The 9,361-nt window shown below is 48.4% G+C and overlaps 1 pseudogene; it reads right to left on the minus strand.

The window, feature by feature from the left end:
• Positions 1-239: 239 nt before the first annotated feature.
• LOC147973483 (uncharacterized) lies at positions 240-841 on the minus strand (annotated as a pseudogene).
• Positions 842-9,361: the final 8,520 nt, after the last annotated feature.

The following is a 9,361-nucleotide window of genomic DNA, read 5'->3' on the forward strand; positions in this document are numbered from 1 at the left end:
GTGCGGCCGATCAGATACCGTATCTAAAGCTGCATAATTTGAAAAAAAACATTTTCACGAAAGAAATTGCACAAACATAGTTCATCACATCACATACTATAGAGTTCATACATACTACATGATCAACAAATTAAGCATAGATCATACTATATGCTACATTAACTAGTAGTAGAGAGGGTCGGATCTGACGGCGGCGAGGTCGCGGCAAAATGGACGACGCCGTGGAGGCCGAGCGACGCTCAATCCTCCTCGCCGGAGCTACACAGGTCGACGTACTTCGCCGCCTGCTCCGCGCGGATGCGGCGCCACTCCTCAGCCTTCTCGTTGGTGGCAACGTTGTCGGCGACCACCTGCCGCCACTCGAGGGCTTTGATCTCCTCGGCGTGGCGCCGGCCTCCGCCTCCTTGCGCATGATCCGCTCGGCAATGGCGGCAGCAACGGCGTCGAAGTCCGCGACATAGTCCTCGGGCCCGACGACTCCGCGGAGGCCGAGCGGAGCGGGCTCCTCGGGCTCCTCCTTCACCGAGACGAAGGCGAACGGCGCCGGCTGCTCCTTGTCGTCCGACCACTCCCTCTTCACGGGGAGAAAGCCCGCGCCGGAGGATGAGGAGGATCCGACGTAGGAAGACCTTGCGGAGGAGAAGGACGCGCACCGGCGGTCGTACTCCTCCGTCTCGCGACGGTTGAAGCTCGCCGGCAGCGACATTCCGTGGTTTGTCCACTTCCGGGCGCCGCGCTTCCTCGCGTCGTCCGACCGGACGCGTCGCTCGTGCTCCGGGTCCCTCTCACGGCCGGATCTGCTGCCGGAGCCGCGTCCGGAGCTCCACATTCGGCCCCACATGGCGGCTGGAGGCGTGGCGGGTGGTCGCCGGCAGCGAGAAATGTGGAGAGGGGAAAGAGAAATCGGGTGGCTCGCGATGGCGGGGGGATAGCGTTTGGACCCGCAAAAGGGTCGCGGAACCGTAGTTATAGTGCTCGCCGCATGCGGTTTGCGGGCTGTGGCAAAAAAATTTGCGGGCCGGACGAGTATGCGGGCTCTATTCTTGCTGGAAAATTGGGCCGAGCCCGCATACTCGCCGGAATTTTTACGAACCGGGCGTCTTGCGGGGTCTGCTAGAGTTGCTCTAAGTTGCTACTACACTAAAAACACCCCTTTGCCGCCCCTCCCCCGTGCGAGCGACCTGGGCACGTAAACCCTAGTCATCGGGCACTGCCCTCTGAACCACCCCTCCCCTGTCGTCATCGCGCGGGCGCCCGCACGACAACGGCGGCGGAATCTCCCTTGCCTCTCTCGTTGAGTGCGGGTGACGGCGGCGCTGCTGCTTCGGCCGAGACAGCATGATTCAGAGGCTAGCGTGTTGAGGCACGTCAGAGCATGCATGCAGGTGGCAGCTCAGCCAAGCAAGCTGGCTGGTAGCAGCGTGGTGCAGCAGAGCACGTAGGCCCTTGTCGGCTTGGCGCGTTTTGTGGTGGCTTGGGTCAGCTGGGCCAAATTCGTGTTTGGTCGGGAGTTCGGCGTGCGACAGCTGGTGGCTTGGCCATGGCCGCGGTCGTGTTCGCTTGGGGTCGGGGGTTTGGACACCTTGGCTGGCGCGTGGAGTTCCCAACATTGTTGGCTAGCCGTGGATCTGGGCTGGGCTGCGGGTTTGATCTGGGCCAGTGGGGTGTCTCCGATAGAGTGGCTGGTGTGTTATCGGCGGGCCTCGGCGGCTACTTGCCGCCATGGTGATGTTGTTGGTTGCGGTGGTGGCTCGGTGTGGAGGTGTTGTCCGTTTCTGACCGTGGTGTGGTGGAGTGCGGCAAGGTGGCTTCTTCTGTGAAGTGCTGCAGCGGCGGTAGAGTGAACAAATACGGATGGCGTGCCTCATTCCGGTGGCAGGGATGCACATGTGCGGTGTTTCAGACGAAAGTCATGCCCGTTTTCAGTCTGTGCCAGCAGCGACGGTGACTATGGGTTTTGTTTCCCCTTCTCGAAGATGTTGTTGTGGTGTGTCGGCACCTTGCTCTCTCTCACTTGTCTGGTTGCCTCTGGGCGAAAGCCTAGGTTCGGATCCAGACCGGCGATGATGGCGTTTTTGACGTTGGGCCTTTGTTGGGAGCATTGTTTTGGAAACATGGTTAGGAGGTCCCTGTTTGTTCGGTGTCCGCCACGGTTCTGGATTATTCATCAAATGCGCTTTGTACGTCGCTGCGGGTGAGTCCAACGCGATGACTTTCTCGAAGCCGTCCGAGTCCCGCCAATCATTTCCCAACTTTTTTCGACAATCAAGGGTTAATTCCAAGCGAGTCCCCCCAATCATCTGCCATCGGTGTGGTGTGTCGGCAAGGAGAGTTCGCTTGGAATTATTGCTTTCTGGAGGTGATCGGTGTTAGTCGAGACGTGGTTTTATAGATCAGTTTAGGACAGACGCTTTAGTATTGGAGTAGTTTTGCGTGCCTTTGAGTTGGAGTGATGTTCGTTACTCGCCGGCCATGGTGGGAGCTTGACTGTATTCTTGTATTTAACCCTGTATCCTTGTCTTCTTAATGCTAAGGCATGCAACTGACGTGCTCTCGAGAAAAAGTCTCAAGCAGGTGAATGTAAAAAGTCTGGAATGGGACGGGTGTCGAAGGTCATCATGTGCATAGCAGGCGATCGAGGGGCAATGGTGGGCGGCAGGATGGGGACAAAGAAAGGGAAATGGTCGGCGTGGATGGGCTCTGCCTTTTCGCCTTTTCTGACTCAACTCACTGCTTTGCCATCGTCAGCCAGATCTGCAAACATGCAAAAGGCGGAGCGAGCACTGCACACATGCAAAAGCAACGCATTCGATTCCACGTATCGCCTACTCGTTTCACACACACACGCTGAGAAAGGATCTTCTTTTTTTCTAAAGTATAATATTCTGAATTTGAAAGAAGATAAACAGAGAAGAGGGTTTGGAATCTTATCTCACCGTGATGAAGCAACTTTGCCTAGTAGATTCCAGATCCTCGGTGGGGGCTATGTGGTTGAGTGACTGGTATTGGGTCAATTGGTTTCGTCGCGTGCGTGTGAACTTCATGACCTTTTTCGATTGCATCAACAAAAGACGAACACGAATACAGAAATGAGTTTGGTAGGAATCTAAGTAGGTTTTCAATACAGATGAAAATCAAATTACATGAACCATCGTTTAGAAAAGCAAAGAAAAAGAACACGTAAGCAACAAGCCAATCCGTGGGAACTTGGCTTCACCAAATCACATGATCCAGGTAACTTATTGTATGTTGGAAACTTTCAATTCTAACACGGTATAGTAGTGATACATTATTTGACACTTGGGAACATAGGCGATAAGGTTTCCCTACCTCCTGTTGGCGCCGCCGCCGACCTGCCTCGTCTCCTATGGCCTTAGGGCAATGGTGGCACGATGGATCTCGGCACTTGCCTGCGCGAGGGCTTATTTTTTTAGTTTATTTATTTTTAGTTTGGTTTGGCTTCGTGTCCTGCTTAGAACACAATAAGGATTTTCCTCCTAGTCCTCGTCTCGATGGCGCATCGCGCATCGTCAAAGGGTGTGTGGAGATGTGTCTCCGGTGTATCTCGCGGGATTTGGTGGAGGTTTTCGGTGGATCTGTTGGAAATATGCCCTAGAGGCAATAATAAATTAGTTATTATTATATTTCCTTGTTCATGATAATCGTTTATTATCCATGCTATAATTGTATTGATAGGAAACTCAGATACATGTGTGGATACATAGACAACACCATGTCCCTAGTAAGCCTCTAGTTGACTAGCTCGTTGATCAATAGATGGTTACGGTTTCCTGACCATGGACATTGGATGTCATTGATAACGGGATCACATCATTAGGAGAATGATGTGATGGACAAGACCCAATCCTAAGCCTAGCACAAAGATCGTGTAGTTCGTATGCTAAAGCTTTTCTAATGTCAAGTATCATTTCCTTAGACCATGAGATTGTGCAACTCCCGGATACCGTAGGAATGCTTTGGGTGTACCAAACGTTACAACGTAACTGGGTGACTATAAAGGTGCACTACAGGTATCTCCGAAAGTGTCTGTTGGGTTGGCACGAATCGAGACTGGGATTTGTCACTCCGTGTAAGCGGAGAGGTATCTCTGGGCACACTCGGTAGGACATCATCATAATGTGCACAATGTGATCAAGGAGTTGATCACGGGATGATGTGTTACGGAACGAGTAAAGAGACTTGCCGGTAACGAGATTGAACAAGGTATAGGGATACCGACGATCGAATCTCGGGCAAGTACAATACCGCTAAACAAAGGGAATTGTATACGGGATTGATTAAGTCCTTGACATCGTGGTTCATCCAATGAGATCATCGTGGAACATGTGGGAGCCAACATGGGTATCCAGATCCCGCTGTTGGTTATTGGCCGGAGAGGTGTCTCGGTCATGTCTGCATGGTTCCCGAACCCGTAGGGTCTACACACTTAAGGTTCGATGACGCTAGGGTTATAAAGGAAGTTTGTATGTGGTTACCGAATGTTGTTCGGAGTCCCGGATGAGATCCCGGACGTCACGAGGAGTTCCGGAATGGTCCGGAGGTAAAGATTTATATATGGGAAGTCCTGTTTTGGTCACCGGAAGAGTTTCGGGGTTTATCGATAACGTACCGGGACCACCGGGAGGGTCCCGGGGGTCCACCAAGTGGGGCCACATGCCCCGGAGGCTTGCATGGGCCAAGGGTGGTGAGGGACCAGCCCCTAAGTGGGCTGGTGCGGCTCCCACAAGGCCCAAGGCGCAGCAAAGGAGGAGAGAGGGGAAACCCTAGGCTTAGATGGGCCCTAGGGGGCGCCCCCTCTCTCCCCCTCTTGGCCGCCTCCCCTTTCCCATCTAGGGCTGCCGCCCCCCTAGGGGTGGGAACCCTAGAGGGGGCGCACCCTCCTCCCTCTCCCCTATATATAGTGAGGCCTGGGGCTGCCCATAACGCGCGATCTGATCTCTCCCTGTTGGTGCAGCCCTCCCTCTCTCTTCCTCCTCTTCTGCGGTGCTTGGCGAAGCCCTGCAGGATTTCCACGCTCCTCCATCATCACCACGCCGTTGTGCTGCTGCTGGATGGAGTCTTCCTCAACCTCTCCCTCTCTCCTTGCTGGATCAAGGCATGGGAGACGTCACCGGGCTGTACGTGTGTTGAACGCGGAGGTGCCGTCTGTTCAGCACTAGGATCTCCGGTGATTTGGATCATGACGAGTACGACTCCATCAACCCCGTTCTCTTGAACGCTTCCGCTTAGCGATCTACAAGGGTATGTAGATGCACTCTCCTTCCCCTCGTTGCTGGTCTCTCCATAGATAGATCTTGGTGACGCGTAGGAAATTTTTGAATTTCTGCTACGTTCCCCAACAGTGGCATCATGAGCTAGGTCTATGCGTAGTTTCTATGCACGAGTAGAACACAAAGTAGTTGTGGGCGTTGATTTTGTTCAATATGCTTACCGTTACTAGTCCAATCTTGATTCGGTGGCATTGTGGGATGAAGCGGCCCGGACCGACCTTACACGTACTCTTACGTGAGACTGGTTCCACCGACTGACATGCACTAGTTGCATAAGGTGGCTAGCGGGTGTCTGTCTCTCCCACTTTAGTCGGATCGGATTCGATGAAAAGGGTCCTTATGAAGGGTAAATAGCAATTGGCATATCACGTTGTGGTTTTTGCGTAGGTAAGAAACGTTCTTGATAGAAACCCATAGCAGCCACGTAAAACATGCAAACAACAATTAGAGGACGTCTAACTTGTTTTTGCAGGGTATGCTATGTGATGTGATATGGCCAAAAGGATGTGATGAATGATATATGTGATGTATGAGATTGATCATGTTCTTGTAATAGGTATCACGACTTGCATGTCGATGAGTATGACAACCGGCAGGAGCCATGGGAGTTGTCTTAATTTATTTATGACCTGCGTGTCAACATAAATGTCATGTAATTACTTTACTTTATTGCTAACCGTTAGCTATAGTAGTAGAAGTAATAGATGACGTGACAACTTCAAGAAGACACGATGATGGAGATCATGGTGTCATGCCGGTGATGATGATGATCATGGAGCCCCGAAGATGGAGATCAAAAGGAGCAATATGATATTGGCCATATCATGTCACTATTTGATTGCATGTGATGTTTATCATGTTTATACATCTTGTTTACTTAGAACGACGGTAGTAAATAAGATGATCCCTCATTAAAATTTCAAGAAAGTGTTCCCCCTAACTGTGCACCGTTGCGACAGTTCGTCGTTTCAATGCACCACGTGATGATCGGGTGTTTGATTCAAACGTTCACATACAACGGGTGTAAGACAGATTTACACATGCAAACACTTAGGTTGACTTGACGAGCCTAGCATGTACAGACATGGCCTCGGAACACAGAAGACCGAAAGGTCGAGCATGAGTCGTATAGAAGATACGATCAACATGAAGATGTTCACTGACGTTGACTAGTCCGTCTCACGTGATGATCGGACACGGCCTAGTTGACTCGGATCATGTAATCACTTAGATGACTAGAGGGATGTCTATCTGAGTGGGAGTTCATAAGATGAACTTAATTATCCTGAACATAGTCAAAAGGTCTTCGCAAATTATGTCGTAGCTCGCGCTTTAGTTCTACTGTTTAGATATGTTCCTAGAGAAAATTTAGTTGAAAGATGATAGTAGCAATTATGCGGACTAGGTCCGTGAACTGAGGATTGTCCTCATTGCTTCATAGAAGGCTTATGTCCTTAATGCACCGCTCAGTGTGCTGAACCTCGAACGTCGTCTGTGGATGTTGCGAACATCTGACATACACGTTTTGATAACTACGTGATAGTTCAGTTAAACGGTTTAGAGTTGAGGCACCGAAGACGTTTTGAAACGTCGCGAAACATATGAGATGTTTCGAGGGCTGAAATTGGGATTTCAGGCTCGTGCCCACGTCAAGAGGTATGAGACCTCCGACGATTTTCTTAGCCTGCAAACTAAGGGAGAAAAGCTCAATTGTTGAGCTTGTGCTCAGATTGTCTAAGTACAACAATCATTTGAATCGAGTGGGAGTTGATCTTCCAGATGAGATAGTGATGTTTCTCCGAAGTCATTACCACCAAGCTGCTAGAGCTTCATGATGAACTATGATATATCAGGGACATATATGATGATCCTTGAGATATTCGTGATGTTTGACTCCGCGAAAGTAGAAATCAAAAGGGAGCATCAATCATTGATGGTTAGTAAAACCACTAGTTTCAAGAAGGGCAAGGGCAAGAAAGGGATACTTCATGGAATAACAAATCAGTTGCTGTTCTAGTGAAGAAACCCAAGGTTGAACCCAAACCCGAGACTAAGTGCTTCTGTAATAAGGGGAACAGCCACTGGAGCAGAATTACCCTAGATACTTGGTAGATGAGAAGGCTGGCAAGGTCGATAGAAGTATATTGGATATACATTGTGTTGATGTGTACTTTACTAGTACTCCGAGTAGCACCAGGGTATTAGATACCTGTTCGGTTGCTAAGTGTTAGTAACTCGAAATAAAAGCTATGGAATAAACGGAGACTAGCTAAAGGTGAGATAACGATATGTGTTGGAAGTGTTTCCAAGCTTGATGTGATCAAGCATCGCATACTCCCTCTACCATCGAGATTGGTATTAAAACCTAAATAATTGTTATTTGGTGTTTGCGTTGAGCATAGACATGATTGGATTACGTCTATCGCAATACGGTTATTCATTTAAGGAGAATAATGGTTACTCTGTTTATTTGAATAATACCTTCAATGGTCTTACACCTAAAATGAATGGTTTATTGAATCTCGATCGTAGTGATACACATGTTCATGCCAAAAGATAGTAATGATAGTACCACCTACTTGTGGCACTGCCACGTAAGTCATATCGGTATAAAACGCATGAAGAAGCTCCATGTTGATGGATCTTTGGGCTCACTCGTTTTTGAAAAGTTTGAGACATGCGAACCATGTCTATTGGTGTATATGCATGAAGAAACTCCATGCAAATGGACCGTTTGGACTCACTTGATTTTAAATCACTTGAGACATGCAAATCATACCACATGGGCAAGATGACTGAAAGCCTCGTTTTCAGTAAAATGGAACGAGAAAGCAACTTGTTGGAAGAAATACATTTTGATGTGTGCAGTCCAATGAGTGCTGAGGCGTGTAGTGGATATCGTTATGTTCTTACTTCACAGATGATTTGAGTAGATGTTGAGTACATTTACTTGATAAATCATGAGTCTGAACTATTGAAAGGTTCAAGTAATTTCAGGGTGAAGTTGAAAGATCGTCGTGACAAGAGGATAAAATATCTATGATATGATCATAGAGATGAATATCTGAATTACGAGTTTGGCACAGAATTAAGACATTGTGGAAATCGTTTCACAACTAATACAGCCTGGAACACCATAGTGTGATGGTGTGTCCGAACATCATAACTGCACCCTATTGGATATGATGCATACCATGATGTCTCTTATCAAATTACCACGATGGTTTATGGGTTAGGCATTAGAGACAACCACATTCACTTTAAATAGGGCACCACGTAATTCCGATGAGATGACACCGTATGAACTATGGTTTAGAGAAACCTAAGCTGTCATTTCTTAAAAGTTTGGGGCTGCGACGCTTATGTGAAAAAGTTTCAGGCTGATAAGCTCGAACCCAAAGCGGATAAATGCATCTTCATAGGACACCCAAAATAGTTGGGTATACCTCCTGTCTCAGACCCGAAAGCAATAAGGGATTGTTTCTAGAATCGGGTCCTTTCTCGAGGAAAAGTTTCTCTCGAAAGAATTGAGTGGGAGGATGGTGGAGACTTGATGAGGTTGTTGAACCGTCTCTTCAACTAGTGTGTGGCAGGGCACAGGAAGTTGTTCCTGTGGCACCTACACCAATTGAAGTGGAAGCTTATGATAGTGATCATGAAACTTCAGATCAAGTCACTACCAAACCTCGTGGGATGACAAGGATGCGTACTACTTCAGAGTGGTACGTAATCCTTTCTTGGAAGTCATGTTGCTAGACAACAATGAACCTACGAGCTATGGAGAAGCGATGGTGGGCCCGGATTCTGATAAATGGCTCGAGGCCATAAAATCCGAGAAAGGATCCATGTATGAAAACAAAGTGTAGACTTTGGCAGAACAACACGATGGTCGTAAGGCTGTTGAGTACAGATGGATTTTAAAAGGAAGACGGACAATGATGGTAAATGTCACCATTAAGAAAGCTCAACTTGTCGTTAAGATGTTTTCCGACAAGTTCAAGGAGTTGACTACGATGAGACTTTCTCACTCGTAGCGATGCTAAGAGTCTGTTGGAATTATATTAGCGATT

This window comes from Triticum urartu, chromosome 5A (assembly GCF_056163025.1).
Source record: "Triticum urartu cultivar PI428250 chromosome 5A, HENAU_Tu73, whole genome shotgun sequence".
Classification (NCBI taxonomy): Eukaryota; Viridiplantae; Streptophyta; class Magnoliopsida; order Poales; family Poaceae; genus Triticum; species Triticum urartu.